The sequence below is a fragment of the Capricornis sumatraensis genome, chromosome 8, assembly GCF_032405125.1.
Source record: "Capricornis sumatraensis isolate serow.1 chromosome 8, serow.2, whole genome shotgun sequence".
In the NCBI taxonomy this organism is placed as follows: domain Eukaryota; kingdom Metazoa; phylum Chordata; class Mammalia; order Artiodactyla; family Bovidae; genus Capricornis; species Capricornis sumatraensis.
In genome coordinates, this window is record NC_091076.1 from 79686879 (window position 1) to 79706441 (window position 19563).

A 19563-nucleotide genomic window follows, 5' to 3' on the forward strand; every position below is an offset into this window, starting at 1 on the left:
CTGGTTTGGAATGAGACTGCAATCTGAGGCTTCATTTTTAGGGCTTTGAAAATTTCCTTCCCAGATGGCATGTCTTGATCCTCAGGGCTAGGGCACCTACAGCTGAGTGAGAATGGAATCTTTGCCTGTTTTAATCTCTAAACTCTAATAATATCTATAGCTAAGACTGTTGTTGATGGATTGTTTTATAGCAACTGTCATTCTTGAATCCTCAGATGCATAATGTTTGCATCTGCCATTTGCTGGGACGATTATAGAGTTAGGAGGGAAAGTTAGTCTTGTGCAAATGAAAGTTGATATCTTCCAAGCTAACCAAAACATTTTTGCCTTTTAGATGGCCCTTTTTTTTTTTTCTCTCTTATAAGCCAAATAATTCTTTTTAACATCCACTTTATGTTAAACATCTCTTGGTGGGTCATTAACCTCATAAGAAATCGTTATCACTCTAGGGTTTGTTTTTTTTTTTTAAATATATCATTTGGCTTGTTACCAAGAAACAGCATTGCCTTAATTTCAAAATCTCTTTTAACGTTCTCCTTTTGGCATGAAGGATTTGAACTGTCAGTTAACAGATCTAAACACAGGGGAATGAGAGCTTCAGCCTGAAGGTGTTTCATCCTGCATAAATTCCACAGGCTTCTTTTCTCTTCATCCAGAAAAAGACAAGACAGAAATGTAAGAGCTTATCACATGCATATGAGCCATTGTCTTCTGTTGATAGATATGTGTCTCAGCATTGGCTCATTACTTTGATTGGGTCTTTTCTTTACTCTCAGGCAGTGAATTACTTGGGGGAAGGACCAGAATCTCTCCTTCTATTTTAAAGTGTGATAGATAGCACTCTGGGGTGTAATTCTTGTGATTTTTTTTAAACAAACAGTAACAAATCTTTCTAAAAACTACAGTGAATCATGAAAAAATAGCTAAAATATTATGGTTTTAAGAAGATGTTCATTTCTGTTCACATATTTTAGATTAAGAATGTTTACAGGTATTTAAAAAATACTGGTAAAACACCCAAGTATTCAGCACTTGTCAGTAGAAGGAGGTTGGCACGGAGTAATCCATTGCCCCTGACAGTTGTTAAGTGCCGCTGAGAACTCACTGTCAAAATTCATTCTTTCCCAAATGGTCCTTTAATCCTAGAACTCAGATGAGGGTGGTCTCTGAGAATAAGACATTTGGAAGAAGTGATTTCCCAGCGTTTATAAGCAGACATTTGGAAGGACAACATATTTACATAACTGCAAAATATAAGGAAATGGTGTACAGTGAAGAGCTGTCCCCAGCTTTGTTAGGCTACATCCCTTCTGTCATCAATAAATGAATAAAGTGGAGTCTTACCTCTGGATTCCAGATGAAGATGCAGGTTCAGGAGCATCTAAAACTGTAAAGCAACGAGTTTCTTTTTAATGAAGGTCTGAAATTCCAGTAAGATAGTTACAGAATTAAAACCTGCCATGGCTTTATGAAAATAAAAGTCAGAGCTGGGAGGAACAATTTCATGCTCAGAGATGGGCTGCAGGGTAAGCTGTTTCTGTCCCCTGGAGCCCTGCAGGTCCCAAGGCCCCCATTCACTTACCTCTGGGTCCTTGGTGGAGATGTAGCAGGAGGGCTCATCGTGCTTATATAGGAGCTGGTGTGCTGATCCTGCAGCTTGCTCCTCTTTGTTAGGGCAAGACATTTGGCAGCGTGAACCCTCAGAATAATTTGTTCTGACATTTGTCATGTTTGGATATAATTAGAAGTATTCATATCATTTTGAGTATGTGGACCAATCTCCTATAAATAATGTGACAGGGACCAGTCTGCTGGCAGAGAATGCTTTCTAGTGTGCTGGGAAGGTAATCTTTGACAGTGCCTGGTGGGGCCTCAAAGTAAGTTCCTAAGAGCTATATTTGATTTGGCAAACTCTCACACATGCCTGTGGTAACCCAATGATCACAGCCTCAGTGAGCATTGCTTTTAGGGCTCTAACCACGTTTTCCTTCTTTGTTACCATAGGAACCCCCACCATCTTCACTACCTTGTGTCACTGCCAAGGCTCACCCTTGGAGTCTGGGCTTGGGCAGCAAGGCCAAGGTGAGAGAAGATTCTATACTGAGTCCCTACCATTAAGTCAGTGCTCATCCATCCAACATTGAAAAAAATATTATTTATTAGAAAATAATATGTATTCTTTGTAGTAAAAATACAGATAAGCAAAGAGAAAAAAATGTCTGTAATCTTATTATGCAGAAGTAAGATAAGTTATAGACATCTAAGTTTGATCATACTATATACACATATATAGCACATATTTGCTTTACAATCTACTTAAAAAATTCTATCATAGATAATTTTCATACCACCAATGAAATTTACACTCTTATTCTTTAAAAAAATTATATTAACATTCTTTTAAAATTAGAATCTTCTTTTTTTAATGGTTAGGGATATTGAAGTATACTTTATATATAGCAAAATTCACTCTTTCTACGTGACAGTTATATGAGGTTTTTCTGCTACTATTTAAAAAAATTTTTTAAACTTTACAATAAAATTCACTTCTTTTGTTCTATGAGTTTTTCATGTGCACTGTTTCTGGTAACCACTACCATAGACAGGATACAGTTTCTACCTTTTTTTCCCCCCAGTTGGAAGATTTATATTTTCCTAGAAGATTGCCCATTCCATGTGAGTTTTTATAGATTTTTTGGACTTTTTTTTGGTGCATATCTTTTTATGGTAAAAAAAACTCTTGTGTAGTCATCTATTCCTTTTTATTTATTTTTTAACATATTTTGATTTTGTTCTTTTTATTTTAAATCATATTTGCCAAAGTTTTGTCTTTGTGTTTGCTCTTTTTCATTTAGATTTACCAAATAAGTTTTCTTCTACTGTATTATTTTCTGCTTTTAATCTTCATTCTTTTAGTTCTTCAGGTTTACTTTGTTTGTGTGTATCTAGCATCTTGAACTGAAAGCTTGCTTCATTTATTTTCATTCTTTCTTGTGATCTTGCTTGTTATTTATGGTTGTAAAATTTTCTTTGGTTACTACTTTGGCTGAATCCCAGGGGTTGATATGTATTATAGTACCCTTGTACAAGTGTAATTTTAAAGTTTCTGTTTCCATTTCAGCTCTCAATTTATCTTAAGTGTGGTTTTCTTTTTTTTTTTTTTTAATTTCCAGATGTATAAATTTGGGCTTTGCGGGGGAGGATTCTCTTTTAGCTGCTGGTTCTTTCTCTTGTGTGCGTACACATGCAGTTTACTTCTTAGTGGATCCAATAGGAATGAGGGACCTTGTGTATCTGTATTTGTGTTTGTGTGTATATGTAATAAAACAGTTCATGTAGCATCCAGATCAGAAATTGTAGGCAAAAACTGATATGCCTTTTGTCTCTATAGTTTTGCCTTTTCTAGAAACTTCATACAAATGGAACCCTCTATTGTGCAGCCTTTCACGTCTGGCTTCTTTTCCTTAGTAAGCTTTTTGAGTTCCTCCAGGTTGTTGCATGTATCAACAGTTTATTCCTTTTTGTTGCTAAGTAGTAGTCTATGGTATAGTGCCACATTTTGTTTATCCATTCAAATTGATGGATATTTGAATTGTTTCTAGTTTTGGCTGTTATGCAAAGAGTTGCTGATAATATTCCATACAAGTCATCATGTGGACATTTGTTTTCATTTCTCTAGGGTAGATAACTAGGAGTTGAGTTGCTAGATTGTATATGGCTAACTTCTTAAGAAATTGCCAAATTCTTTCTGACAGTGGCTGTGCCATTGTATATTTCCACCAATAAGATGAGGCTTCCAGTTTTTTTATATTCTCACCTACACTTGTATTGTCCTTTTTTGCTAAAGCCATCCTAGCGAGTAAAGAATCTCCCTGCAACGCGGGAAACCTGGATTCGATCCCTGAGTTGCTAAGATCCCCTGGAGAAGGAAATGGCTACCTATTCCAGTATTTTTGTGTGGAGAAGTCCATGGACAGAGGAGCCTGACAGCTTATAGTCCTGCGGTTGCAAAGAGTCGGACATAACTGAGTGACGAGCCCTTGCTATATATCCTAGTGAGTGTAGAGTGGTATCTTAATGTGGTTTTAATTTGTATTTCCTTAATGAATTAATGATTTTGGTTACTTTTTATATACTTATTTGCCATTTGTATATTTTCTCTAGGTGAAGAGTCTATCCAATTGTTTAGTTGATTTAAAAAATTGGATAATTTTCATATAATTTGTTAGAGGTCTTTATACCCACATATATAGATATAGATATATGTTTTGATATAAGTCCTTTATCAGATATATGATTAACAAATATTTTCTTGCAGTCTGTGGCTTGTCTTTTCATTTTCTTAATGGTGCCTTTTGAATAGCAAAAGTTTTAAATTTTGATGCAGTCCAGTTCATCAGTATTTTCTTTTATAGATCATGTTTTTACGATTTTTCTTGTTTTAAAATTGAGACTATAATAGTGTGAGAAAGCTGTTGCATTTCCCTCCCAGAGTCAACAACAGTTATCAGATTCCTGTGTGTCCTTAAGAGGTATTTTATGTATGTATAAGCAAATTTAGATATATTTTTTTCCCCCATATGACTCAGTTCTTATGAATTTTTTAGATCAGTGTATTTTAACCTTTTTTTCAATAACTTGCCCACTGAAGAGAGACATTAATCAAATTTAATTCATTAAGTTTAATTTCTTTTTAAGAAATGAATACTCAGCATAAGATTTTAATTAAATGGATTTAAATTTAAACTTGAATTAATTTCTCCATAACAAAAGAGATTAAGCAATAAGGTTTTTTCAGATAAGGTTGAGCTTTTTTTTTTCCCTGGGGGCCATACAGAGGCACAAACTATTATAATGCCTAAGATTTTTTTGCTCTCCTAAGTACTAATTTTTACTTCTTAAGGACTGATGTCACCTCCATTGAAAATGTATGTGTTAGATATTTGAAAAGCATTTATGTTCTCTCATTGTTGGCTACAAAATTTTTTAAAATTTTATCATTCAACTTATTATTTGTGTTTTTCAAATCATCTGTTTTCAGTTTTGTCTATTTGATTTGTGATTTTTCTAATAGATGTAAGTTAAGAGTTCACACTTGTTATTCTCAGATTGTCCAGATTTTTGTTTATGCAATTCAAAGTTAGTTGCTAACTCCATAGAAATTTATGATAGTTTTATCTTTTTTGGTAGATTGTATCTTTTTGAAATGAAATATGAACTATCCCTGCTGCTTTTAGTAGTATTTTGCTTCGAGTTCTTTTTTTGCTAATATTTTGCTATACTGTGTTGCTTTCACTTTTCACTTTTCACTTTCATGCATTGGAGAAGGAAATGGCAACCCACTCCAGTGTTCTTGCCTGGAGAATCCCAGGGACGGGGGAGCCTGGTGGGCTGCCGTATCTGGGGTTGCACAGAGTCGGACATGACTGAAGCGACTTAGCAGCAGCAGCAGCATGTATATGGACTATCTTTTTCCATATCTTTATTTTCATACTTTCTGAGTATTTTATTTTATATCTAGCTTAAAAAATCAATCAAGTAGCTACTTTAAAAATTCATTATATGGACTTCTTTGAATAGGTAAGTTTTAGAGGCTGCAAACTGGCCTGTATTTTATGGTGAACACAGTATAAGGCTTCCCTTGTGGCTCAGCTGGTAAAGAATTCGCCTTCAATGTGGGAGACCTGGGTTTGATCCCTGGGTTGGGAAGAGCCTCTGGAGAAGGAATGGCTACCCACTCCAGTATTCTGGCCTGGAGAACTCCATGGATTGTATTGTCCATGGGGTTGCAAAGAGTTGGACACGACTGAGTGACTTTCACTCACTCACTCACTCACTCAGTGTCTTAAATATCCATGTAACTAGCCAGATGTTATTTTGTATGGTTTTACGCAAGTCACCTAACATCCGTAGGCTTCAGTTTGTTCATCTGTTAAAGGACAATTATAACAATTTTCCACCACCTCACAGGTTTAATGAGAAATAAAATTAATCCTCACAGGATCAGTGAGAAATATGTGTGAAGCAGCTACCATAGTAACTGGCAGTGTAGAAAGTATTTGATAAATATTGGCTATTATCACTCTGTTGAAAACCATGTAAAAGATAGGACTCTATTACCATAGGTCACAGGATATCACTGGAGTCTTTTAAACAAGGAACTGACGTTTTAAGATTTGCATTTTAAACACAGTTATGGTAGCATCATGGAAGATGGATTGGAGAAGTGCAACAGAGATAACCTACTTAAGCAGTTGTTGTGCTATTTTAGGGAAGAGTTGAGAACCTAAACTAATCCAGTAGCTCTTGGAAAAGAAAAGAGGCGGGGGTGTGTGTGGGGTGTGTGGGGGATTGTAGACTTGACTGTGCTTGCTGCTGGTGAAGTATAAATAACTGTAGATGTTTAGGAATCACTTAATTTATTCTACCCCAAGACAATGAAAACTAAATTTCCTGAGATTACGGTAATATTTCTCTATGGAAAGGGAACAGATTTGGAAGTAATAGACAAAAGATAGAGCTGTAATTCAACATCAAATTGCAATATTCAGTTCAGTTCAGTTGCTCAGTCATGTCTGACTCTTTGTGACCCCATGAACCACAGTACACCAGGCCTCCCTGTCCATCACCAACTCTCGAAGTCTAGCCAAACCCATTTCCATCGAGTTGATGATGCCATCCAACCATCTCATCCTCTGTCGTCCCCTTCTCCTCCTTCCCTCAATCTTTCCCAGCATCAGGGTCTTTTCAAATGAGTCAGCTCTTCGCATCAGGTGGCCAAAGTATTGGAGTTTCACCTTCAGCATCAGTCCTTCCAATGAACACCCAGGACTGATCTCCTTTAGGATGGATTGGTTGGATCTCCTTGCAGTCCAAGTGACTCTCAAGAGTCTTCTCCAACACTACTGTTTGTAGTGAAAGAATGCAAGTTTCCAGCAATAATAAATTTTTACTGGCAACAAAGTAACAAGCCCACCCTTGAGTTCAGTTCAGTCACTCAGTTGTGTCCAACTCTTTGCAACCCCGTGGACTGCAGCATGCCAGGCTTCCCTGTCCATCACCAACTCCTGGAGCTTATTCAAACTCATGTCCATTGAGCCAGTCATGCCATTCAACCATCTCATCCTCTGTCGTCCCCTTCTCCCACCTTCAACCTTTCCCGGTGTCAGAGTCTTTTCTAATAAGTCAGTTCTTTGCATCAGGTGGCCAAAGTATTGGAGTTTCAGCATCTGTCCTTCCAATGAATATTCAGGACTGATTTCCTTTAGGATTGACTGGTTGGATCTCCTTGCTGTCCAAGGGACTCTCAAGAGTCTTCTCCAGCATCACAGTTCAAAAGCATCAATTCTTTGGCATTCAGCTTTCCTTATGGTCCAACTCTCACATCCTACATGACTACTGAGAAAACCATAACTTTGAATATACTAACCTTTGTCAGCAAAGTGATATCTCTGCTTTTTAATATGCTCTATGTAGGTCAAGCCCACCCTACCTGACATCAAACATATTTTAGAAATGTAGTGATGGAAATAGTGTGAAGTTAATGTAGGTGAAGGTGAGTAGATTAGTAGAACTACTATTAGTAGTCTAAAAATGGTTTCTGGCATGTACAGATATTTAGTATATCAAAAGATAGCACTTCAGATCACCTGGGGGTGGGGGTGGAGGGAAAGGACAATTAGGTCATTGCCTGACACCATTTATAAAAATAAATGCTAGATGAATTGAAATCTTAAGCATTAAAACAAAGGAAAACTGTAAAAAAAAAAATCAAGAAGAAATGGAGATATGAGTAAATAGAAAAAGTAGCCAAAAGATACAGACAGTTAATGGAAGAGGCAATGCAAGTGGCCAATAAACTTGAAAATACTCAAAGTTCAGGATATTCAAGACCAAATAACAACAGGTATATTTCACCCATCAGGTTGAACAAAACCAAAACCAAAACCTGAACTAAAATTTCAGAAATGAAGACTTGATTGGAATTAAGAGGCATTTATTTTGGCTTTATTCTTTATTAGGACAAGAAGCACTTGAATTGTGTTCTGCTAGACCATCACTTCATGGCAAATAGATGGGGAAACAGTGGAAACAGTGGCTAAGTTTATTTTTCTGGGCTCCAAAATCACTGCAGATGGTGATTGCAGCCATGAAATTAAAAGATGCTTACTCCTTGGAAGGAAAGTTATGACCAATCTAGACAGCATATTAAAAAGCAGAGACTACTTTGTCAACAAAGGTCCATCTAGTCAAGGCTATGGTTTTTCCAGTGGTCATGTATGGATGTGAGAGTTGGATTATAAAGAAAGCTGAGCACAGAAGAATTGATGCTTTTGGACTGTGGTATTGGAGAAGACTCTTGAGAGTCCCTTGGACTGCAAGGAGATCCAACCAGTCAATCCTAAAGGAGATCAGTCCTGGGTGTTCATTGGAAGGACTGATGCTGAAGCTGAAACTCCAGTACTTTGGCCACCTGATGGGAAGAGCTGACTCATTTGAAAAGACTCTGATGCTTGGAAAGGTTGAGGGCACAAAGAGAAGGGGACAACAGAGGATGAGATGGTTGTGTTAGGGGAAGCACACTTATTGAAACTGCCCACCCTGGCCAGGCACCATAGTAACCATTTGCATGAGTTGTTTTATGACAGGAGATCCTGATAAGGAATACGGAACTAATAAGCCACCACCAACTGGAAGAGTTCAGCAAAGGTCTAAAGGAGACACCATGTGTCCATCCACTTCCCAGAATCCCTCTCGCTAGCACCCATCTTGGCTGAGCGATGTGTGCGCCACCAGGAAAGACTCTGAATTAGAATGATTGGCCAAAGACCACCCGGAAACTAATCCCATCACCATAAAACCCAAGACTGTGAGCCACGTGGCAGAGCAGTTCTCCTGGGTTCCCTTACCCTACTGCTCTCCACCCGGGTGCCCTTTCCCAATAAAATCTCTTGCTTTGTCAGCACATATGTCTCCTCGGACAATTCATTTCCAAGTGTTAGACAAGAACCCAGTTTTGGGCCCTGGAAGGGGTCTCTCTTCCTGCAACAGTTGGATGGCATCACCGACTCAATGGACATGGGTTTGGGTGGACTCTGGGATTTGGTGATGGACAGGGAGGCCTGGCATGCTGAAGTTCATGGGGTCCCAAAGAGTCGGACATGACTGAGCAACTGAACTGAACTGAGACTACAAAATGGGAGAGATTTATATAGACAAAACCCCACAAGGTTGCATAAACTGTCAGGAAGTAGGATAGGAACAGGTAAAAAGTGAAGGTGCTTGTTAAGCAAAGATTTGTTGGGGGTCTGTAATGATTATATGGTGGGGAGAGTACTTTAAAACTAAGTTTGTAGAGTTGTAATGTTTTGAAAATGGTTGTTAGAGTCCTTGAGTTTGATACATTTCAGAGAAAATTCAAGTTTTCATGTAGGAATATGTCTTAAACCACATGTAAAATGTCCATCTAGCTCCATTTTGGATGTCTGAACCATAGTTACTCCATTTTGATTTTTTAAATGATCGTAAATATGTCATCAAAATTGATAGTAGCAAATGGTGATGTGGGGGAGTGGATGCTCTCATATGCTATGAATAAGGGTGTAAAATTCCAGGGCAATTTGTTCCATTTTTTGAAATTTAAAATTGCAATAATTGCCCTCTTACTCTTTTCCTATAGAAACATGGGGTGGGGGTGGGGGGGACAAGAGGTGTGCTTAGGCTGTGCATCTAACATTTCTTCTAATAGCCAAACTTTAGAAACAAATGTCCCTTCAGTTACTTTATCTGTGATTAATTAAGTGGCCACCTGTTAAGTAGTGATGCTCTGATTATGTGGTGAGTAGTTGAAACATAACACTCACTTTAATCTGAGATAGGGATCAACATAATGCATTTTCCACTTGTTTTGTTTGAGATGCAACCCTGGAAATGGAAAACCTTATTTAAAATGACAGTAAACAAGCATGTAAAGAGTTTTGATGGCAATGTATAAGAAAACTAAGCTGTGAGCTGTGTTTTGCTAAAACTTATTTATTGGTGTATTCCAACCCTTCTCCAATGCAGATATCTCTTACACAGTTCTTGTGTGACAACTCCTTTCTTTTAACATGGAGCAAAAGTTCTTCCAAGGTCTGGCTTACATCCATTGTCCTTGCTCTTCTCACTGGTATCTGCTTACAATTAAGCCCAGAGCCAGCATTAAGTTACTGTATCTAATGGTCCTTCTACTCTGAGTCCTTGCCAAGAATTAGCTTACAATTCCCAAGGTTCTCTTTGCCCTGAGGATTTTTCTATTTTTTCTCTTGATTGAAGAGAAGCAGAGGAATTACAGCCACTTGAGGCACTTCTATCTTTTCTGATATGAGACTCTAGTTATCTCATCTTCAAGAAAACGAAGTAACTCCTGTCTTTTCATGACTTATGCCAAAGAGGAATGCTGTTTAGATTCATCTATGCTCTTCCATTTCCTTTTATTGGTGAGTAGTAGTCTGTTGTGAGGATATACCATATTTTTTCATCTATTCTCTTGCCAAACCATATTCTTCCCTTTTGTGGGCATATCTTTTATTTCATTTGTTAAAGCTAAGGAGTAGAATAGCTATATCAAAAGGTGTAAAGGTATGTACTTAATTTTTAAGAAATGGTCAGACAGTTAAAACACAATTGAACCATTTTACGTCCTTACTAGTATACATGAAAAATGTAGTTGTCCAGCATCCTTGCCAACACTTGTCATTGTCAGTCTTTATAATTTTAGCCATTCTTATGGACGAATAGTGGAAGCGTCTTGTGATTTTAATCAGTATCCTCTAGACCAGTGATATTGAACATCTTTAAATCGGATTATTGGACCTTCACATATCTTCATTTTGAAAGTGTATGGTAAGTTTTATGTGTACATTTCATGTTTTCATTTCAGTTCCTGTATGCACTGCAATGTGCTCATCACCAGAAGTTTAGTTTCTACCTAATCACCATATAGTTGATCCCCCTTTACCCATTTTTCCCTCCCCCAACTCCCTTTTCCTCTGGTAACCACTGTTCTGCTTTGTTCTCTATCTATGTGTTTGCCTCTGTTTGTTTATTTATCCCACATATGAGTGAAATCATACAGTATTTGTCTTTTTCCATCTGATTTATTTCATTTAGCATAATACCCTCAAGGTCCATCCATGTTGTTGTTTATGACAAGAATTCACCTTTTTATGGCCAAGTAGTATTCTATTCTGTATACATCTTCTTTATCCATTCATCCATCAGTGGGCACTTAGGTTGCTTTTATATCTTGACTGTTGTAATAATGCTGAGAATGAACATAGGAGCGCATATATCTTTTTAATGTTTTCATACTCTCTGAATAAATATCCAGAAGTGGGATAGTTGGATCAAATGGGAGTTCTAGTCTTAATTTTCTGAGGAATCTATGTACTGTTTTCCACAGAGGCTATAACCAATTTACATTCCCATTAGCAGTTCATGATGGTTCTCTTTTCTTCACATCTTTGCCAACACTTGTTATTTCTTTCTTTCTTTTTTTTTTTGATAAAGCTGTTTTAACAGGCTTGAGGTGATGTCTCATTGTGGTTTTGATTTGCATTTTCCTGTAATCAGTAATATTGAACATCTTTTCATGTGCCTCTTGGCCATCTATACCTCTTCTTTGGAAAAATGTTTAACTAACTCCTCTGCCTAGTTTTTAATCAGGTGGTTGTTTTTTGTTTTGTTTTTGGTTGTTGAGTAAATGGTATGCCTGACTGCTTCCAAGATATTTTTCTTTCCCTTTAGGATTCAGACATTTATGATAGAAGTTGTTGTGGATTTAAGTTTATCCTACTTGAATAAACTCCTTATTGAATCTGTAGGTTATGTCTCTTGACAAATTTAGAACTTTTCAGACATTATTTCTTTGAGTACTTTTTCACTCTGTTCCTTCTCTTCATTTCAGGACTCTGACAACATGAATGTTAGATTTGTTTGTTATGGAGCCATGGAGCCCTTAGGCTCTGTACAGTTTCCTGTTCATTTTCTTTCACTTGTTCAGGTTGGGTCATTTCTGTTCCATATTCCAGTTCACTGATTCTCTCCTCTGTCCCCTCCATTTTTCCATCGAGCCTGTTCATTGCATTTTTAAAATTTGTTATTGTATTTTTCACTTCTAAAATTTCCATTTTAGACTTTGAGATCTTCTGTTTCTTTGCTAAGGCTTTATAGTTTTACATTTGTTTCAAGCATGTTCATAATTGCTCCTTGAGGCATTTTTATTGTAGATGCTTTAAAATCTTTGTCAGGTAATTGTAACATCTCTTATCATCTTGATTTTGACTTTTCCCAGCCATTTATCCTTTTTTAATCCAGTATGAGATCTTCTTGAATAATGATTGATCTTCAACTGAAGCCTAGACATTTTTGTATTATGTTCTGTAATTCTGGATCTTATTTAAAGCTTTCATCTAACTTTCTGTGACATTGTTCTGTTAAGGTAAGGGAGTGGTACCACTTTGTTACTGCCAGGTGGAGGTACAAATCCAGGTTTCTTTCTGTTAACACTGGAGAGGGAGGTCTCCTTATTAATTCTGGGTGCAGATGGATGTCTTCCAAGTGGTTGTCTCTGCCCCCACAGTTGGGGGACAGTAGCCTCATTACCATTGTGCAGTTGTGAAAATGCTGACTTCCCATTAGGCCTCCTTTGACAGTGAGAAGAACAAGAGTTATTAGTGGGAGGAGTAGGAGAAAGCAAGTCCACTTCATCTTCCTGGAAACAGAAGTATCTTTACTGATTTTTTTGTTTAATTTCTATTGAATACTGAGAAAGTGGAATTAAAATATCATCTGGCTTGAGATTTATTTTGGGATAATGCATGTAAAATCCCTAACACTGTGCATGGCACACATGAAATTATTACTGGATTATTATTCATCCCACAAATGTTTCTTGAGTACTTGTTACATGCCAGGCCGTGTTCAAGTCATCAGACATTCAACAGTGAACAAAACAAGTCCTACCCTTGTGGCGCTTTTATTTTAGCTGAGGGAGAGAGATATTAATGAGTAAGTTAAAAATCAAGGGGTGATTTATTCCTAAGTATTTTATTTTTTTCATTGCAATGGTGAATGGAATCGTTTCCTTAATTTCTCATTGTTAATGTATAGGAGTGCAAGTGATTTCTGTGTATTAATTTTATATGCTGCAACTTTACTATGTTCATTGATTAGCTCTAATAATTTTCTGGTGGTGTCTTTAGGGTTTTCTATGTAGAGAATCATGTCATCTGCAAACAATGAGAGTTTTAGTTCTTCTTTTACAATCTGGATTCCTTTTATTTCTTTTTCTTCTCTGATTGATGTAGCTAAAACGTCCAAAACTATGTTGAATAGCAGTGGTGAGAGTGGGCACCCTTGTCTTGTTCCTGACTTTAGGGGAAGTGCTTTCAATATTTCACCATTGAGGATAATGTTTACTGTGGGTTTATCATATATGGCTTTTATTATGTTGAGGTATGTTCCTTCTATGCCTGCTTTCTGGAGGGTTTTTTTAAAATCATAAATGGATTTTGAATTTTGTAAAAGTGTATCTCTGCATCTATTGAGATAATCATGTGGTTTTTACTTTCAACTTGTTAATGTGGTGTATCACTTTGATTGACTTGCAAAGATTGAAGAATTCTTGCAACCCTGGGATAAAGCCCACTTGGTCATGATGTATGATCTTTTTAATATGTTGCTGGATTCTGTTTGCTAGAATTTTGTTGAGGATTTTTGCGTCTGTGTTCATCAGTGATATTGGCCTGTAGTTTTTATTTTTTTGTGGCATCTTTGGTTTTGGTATTAAGGTGATAGTGGCCTCATAGAATGAGTTTGGCAGTTTACCTTCCTCTGCTATTTTCTGGAAGAGTTTGAGTAGGATAGGTGCTAGCTCTTCTCTAAATTTTTGGTAGAATTCACCTGTAAAGAAACAAAAGACATATATATAGAAAACTATAAAACACTGATGAAAGAAATCAAAGATAACACAAATAGATGGAGAAATACACCATGTTCATGGATCAGAAGAATCAATATAGTGAAAATGAGTATACTACCCAAAGCAATCTATAGATTCAATGCAATCCTTATCAAGCTACCAACAGTATTTTTCACAGAGCTAGAACAAAAAATTTCACAATTTGTGTGGAAATGAAAAAAACCTCGAATAGCCAAAGCAATCTTGAGAAAGAAGAATGGAACTGGAGGGATTAACCTGTCTGACTTCAGACTATACTACAAAGCTGCAGTCATCAAGACAGTATGGTACTGGTGCAGAGACAGAAATATAGATCAGTGGAACAAAGTAGAAAGCTCAGAGATAAATCCACACACCTATGGACACCTTATCTTTGACAAAGGAGGCAAGAATATACAATGGAGAAAAGACAATCTCTTTAACAAGTGGTTCTGGGAAAACTGGTCAATCACCTGTAAAAGAATGAAACTAGAACACTTTCTAACACCATACACAAAAACAAGCTCAAAATGGATTAAAGATCTAAATGTAAGACCAGAAACTATAAAACTCCTAGAGGAGAACATAGGCAAAACACTATCTGACATAAATCACAGCAAGACCCTCTAAGACCCACCTCCCAGAGTAATGGAAATAAATAAAAAATAAACAAATGGGACCTAATTAAACTTAAAAGCTTTTTCACAATGAAAGAAGCTATAATCAAGGTGAAAAGACAGCCTTCAGAATGGGAGAAAATAATAGCAAACAGTGCAACTGACAAAGAATTAATCTCAAAAATATACAAGCAGCTCATGCAGCTCAATACCAGAAAAATAAATGACCCAATCAAAAAATGGGCCAAAGAGCTAAGCAGACATTTCTCCAAAGAAGACATACAGATGGCTAACAAACACATGAAAAGATGCTCAACATCACTCACTCTCAGAGAAATGCAAATCAAAACCACAATGAGGTACTGTCTCATGCTGGTCAGAATCAGTTCAATTCAGTTCAGTTGCTCAGTCGTGTCCGACTCTTTGTGACCCCATGAATCGCAGCATGCCAGGCCTCCCTGAGGCCAACTCCCGGAGTTCACTCAGACTCGCGTCCATCAAGTCAGTGATGCCATCCAGCCATCTCATCCTCTGTCTTCCCCTTCTCCTCCTGCCCCCAATCCCTCCCAGCATCAAGGTCTTTTCCAATGAGTCAACTCTTCGCATGAGGTGGCCAAAGTACTGGAGTTTCAGCTTCAGCATCATTACTTCCAAAGAAATCCCAGGGCTGATCTCCTTCAGAATGGACTGGTTGGATCTCCTTGCAGTCCAAGGGACTCTCAAGAGTCTTCTCCAACACCACAGTTCAAATGCATCAATTCTTCGGTGCTCAGCCTTCTTCACAGTTCAACTCTCACATCCATACATGGCTACTGGAAAAACCATAGCCTTGACTAGATGGACCTTAGTCGGCAAAGTAATGTCTCTGCTTTTGAATATGCTATCTAGGTTGGTCATAACTTTTCTTCCTAGGAGTAAGCGTCTTTTAATTTCATGGCTGCAGTCAACATCTGCAGTGATTTTGGAGCCCCCAAAAATAAAATCTGACACTGTTTCCACTGTTTCCCATGGAGTGATGGGACCAGATGCCATGATCTTCGTTTTCTGAATGTTGAGCTTTAAGCCAACTTTTTCACTCTCCTCTCTCACTTTCATCAAGAGGCGTTTTAGTTCTTCTTCACTTTCTGCCATAAGGGTGGTGTCATCTGCATATCTGAGGTTATTGATGTTTCTCCCGGCAATCTTGATTCCAGCTTGTGTTTCTTCCAGTCCAGCATTTCTCATGATGTACTCTGCAATGGCTGCTATCAAAAAGTCTACAAGCAATAAATGCTGGAGAGGGTGTGGAGAAAAGGGAACCCTCTTACACTGTTGGTGGGAATGCAAACTAGCACAGCCACTATGGAGAACAGTGTGGAGATTCCTTAAAAAACTGGAAATAGAACTGCCATACAACCCAGCAATCCCACTACTGGGCATACACACCAAGGAAACCAGAATTGAAAGAGACACATGTACCCCAATGTTCATCGCAGCACTGTTTACAATAGCTAGGACATGGAAGCAACCTAGATGTCCATCAGCAGACAAATGGATAAGAAAGCTGTGGTATATATACACATTGGAATATTACTCAGCTATTAAAAAGGATGCATTTGAATGAGTTCTAATGAGGTAGATGAGCCTGGAGCCGATTATACAGAGTGAAATAAGTCAGAAAGAAAAATACCAATATAGTATATTAATGCATATATATGGAATTTAGAAAGCTGGTAACGATGACCCTATATGCGAGACAGCAAAAGATACACAGATATAAAGAACAGACTTTTGCACTCTGTGGGAGAAGGTGAGGGTGAGATGATTTGAGAGAATAGCTTTGAAACATGTATATTACCATATGTGAAACAGATCACCAGTCCAAGTTCAATGTGTGAAATAGGGCACTCAAAGCTGATGCACTGGGACAACCCTGAAAGATGGGATGGGGAGGGAGATGGGAGGGGGATTTAGGAAGGGGGACACATGTAAACCCATGGCTGATTCATGTCAATGTATGGCAAAAACCACTACAATATTGTAAAGTAATTAGCCTCCAATTAAAATAAATAAATAAATTTAAAAAAATCAAGGGGTGATGAGGTAAATGAAGACATTTAAAGTGAATCCAAGGAGTTAGAAGTATAATTGGTAGGGCAGGGAGAAGGGGTTGTCTTTTGATACTGAGTAGCTGGGGAAGGCCTCTCTGTGAAGGTGTAATAGATCTGAATCCTGCAGCTATGAAGGTGTGAGCTATATGGATGTCCAGGTGAAGAGCACTCGCTCTTCCTTTCCTCTCATGAAATGCAGATTACTGACCTTGTTTCTAGGGGAAGATTGTCATCAGCACCTCTCACTGATCAGGCTAGGCTGGGTTCCTCAGTTCTTCCAGGATTGAATTAGAAGATACTGGTCTAGGTCTCACTCTATTACCTGAATTATGCAACTATGGCAACCATTGTCCTCATTGTATCTCAGTTTCCAAAAGGATTCTGTCTGTCTCACATCATTGTGAATGTTTAGTGACTGAAAAATTGTAAGTGAAATGTTTTGCAAATAAGAGAGTCTATAGATGTAAGATATTATAATTATTTCATATAATTATAATGACAGTGCTTTCCAACATGAACTCAAAGGCATTTACATGGTATCTTAGTGATTGTTTTAGCCCAGCCTTTTCATTTTATAGATGAAGAAACTGAGGCCCAGAGAAGTTGGGCTGAATTGATAAGCGTATATGTGGGGCAATAGTACATCATATGTAATTTCTTTGTGAAATATTTGGTCATAATTTAGAGCCATGGTTTTCAGAATGTAGTCACTGAACTAACAGCAGCATTAACATCACTTGGGGCATTGTTAAAAGTAGAAATTTTGGGGTCCCAACATAGACCTACTGAATTAGGAACTCTGGAAGTGAGACCCCAAAACCTGTATTTTATAACAGGACCTCTAGATGACTCTGATGCATGCTACATTTGAGCAGTACTAAAGAAGAGGTTCAAGCAACCTCTTGGCTCTTGAGGAAGGATGCTTGCAGTCTAAATGCTCCAAGGCAGCCCTCAGCAAAATTGTTAGTAAATGGCCTCTGTCGACACATTTTCTTACTGCCTTTCCCTCTTTCCAGCTTTCCTTCCTTCAGGCACATCTCAAGAGACCTCTTTCTATGCTTTTTTAGTTGGTTAGCCAATAATTCTAGCTAGAGTATTAGTTGAGATTAGTATATTCTCAATTTAATTAGAGATTAAAGTGAACATCCTTGAAGAAGCTAAGGGTTAAGTCTCTAAGAGTAGGATATGTAGAAAGAAGATTGAGAGAAGGGGAAGTACTGTTTTGGAGCAGAGGAATCTTGAGATTTCTTCTGATTTTGGTGTCACTTATGTGAAGACTTATGAATTGAGTTGAGGGAAAAACATTCATGATCTTTTCAAGTATCAGTATGTTAATGGTCCCAGATTTTGCTTTCAGTTGTCATGGTCCTAAGAGCATAGAGAGTAAAGAAACTGGCCTTTGTACAAATTTTTAGGAGATGTTTTAGTATAAAGGTGCCTGGCTAGATACACAAGCACTAGGGCATGGCCATCTCTGCTTAGTTCTGCTTGCATACATTTTAAATAGATTAATCTGTAAGTCAGAGAAAAAGTCCCTTGCTCTTTGTAACATTTCACAGTCTTCTTCCAGTCTCAGGTTCTTTCCATCCTAGTTAGTCTAAGCGATACTTGTCAGGAAGGAATTGGACTTAAACTGCCTCCATTTTTCCTGATTTAACATTAATCATGGAGACAATCTTCTGCTTTCTCCTTGCTGGCATCCTGTTTGGATTCTTGTATCTGGTATCAATAATTTAGAAACAGTTCCCAAATCTCAATGATCCCTCATATCAGTTAAAGAAAATACAAAGAGCATTATTAAGTATTTATATATGATCATCACGGGCTCAATGGACGTGAGTCTGAGTGAACTCCAGGAGATGGTGATGGACAGGGAGGCCTGGCATGCTGCGATTCATGGGGTCACAAAGAGTCGGACACGACTGAGCAACTGAACTGAACTGAATGTGTGGTTTTATTGTAAGACATAAGGATATACATCTATAAATCACTTAATCTATGAAGAAGATGAAGAAGAATATTAACTATCATAGCTGTGACTCTAAATCCTTGCTGCCTTATTTAATCAAGGACCCCAGAGTAATTGACCCTTAGATAATGAAATCCACTCTCAACTCTCTACATAAGCAATTATTTAAATAGTTAGGAGACAGGATAATAAAGCAATTGCCCAGTGCTTTTGAGGTCAATAGGTTCACTCTACAGAGTTTAATTAAAATTTGATAATAAATGCCTACTCCAGGCAGAATATTTCATTAGTCTTCATCATGACCTAGGTAAAATATTCCTTATAATTGTGTTCTACTGCTTTTAAATTCTCTTCTCATGAAGCAAGTTCCTTATTGCTAATTAGGACTCCCACACTGGGGAAAGGAGACTTCCCACAGGAGCTTTCTTACAAGAGAGGGATGCACTGTAAAAGAGTAAATTGGGGTTCGACTAGCTTGTTTTTAAATGTTTACAGAGTGAAACCAAATTGTAAGCTTTAAAAAGTATTTTAAAAAAGCACTCTGGCAATGGCTGTGATAAAATTTCAGTCACATTCTTTTTGATATTAAGAAATTATTTTTTCTAGGTCCTGCTTGAAATATGTATGGTACTGAGAAAATTTAGGTTTCTTGGTAAGCAGAAGTGTGTGTAGAAATTAGGTCAAAAGGAAGATTTATCTTTAAAGTTCTATCCTTTTTCTTGGAGAGTAGGTGGTTCCGAGGAAAAGCTTTTCCCTTGGAGGGAAATAAAATCTGTAACTACAAAGTGACTGCGAGGTTTGAGCGGTGTGAAACTGTCTAACTTTCTCATGCTCTCTCCCAGGCCTTTCTCATAGCAGTGTTGGAGCCCTGCTTTCATGCTGCATTCTTGTTCATTTCTTTCGCTC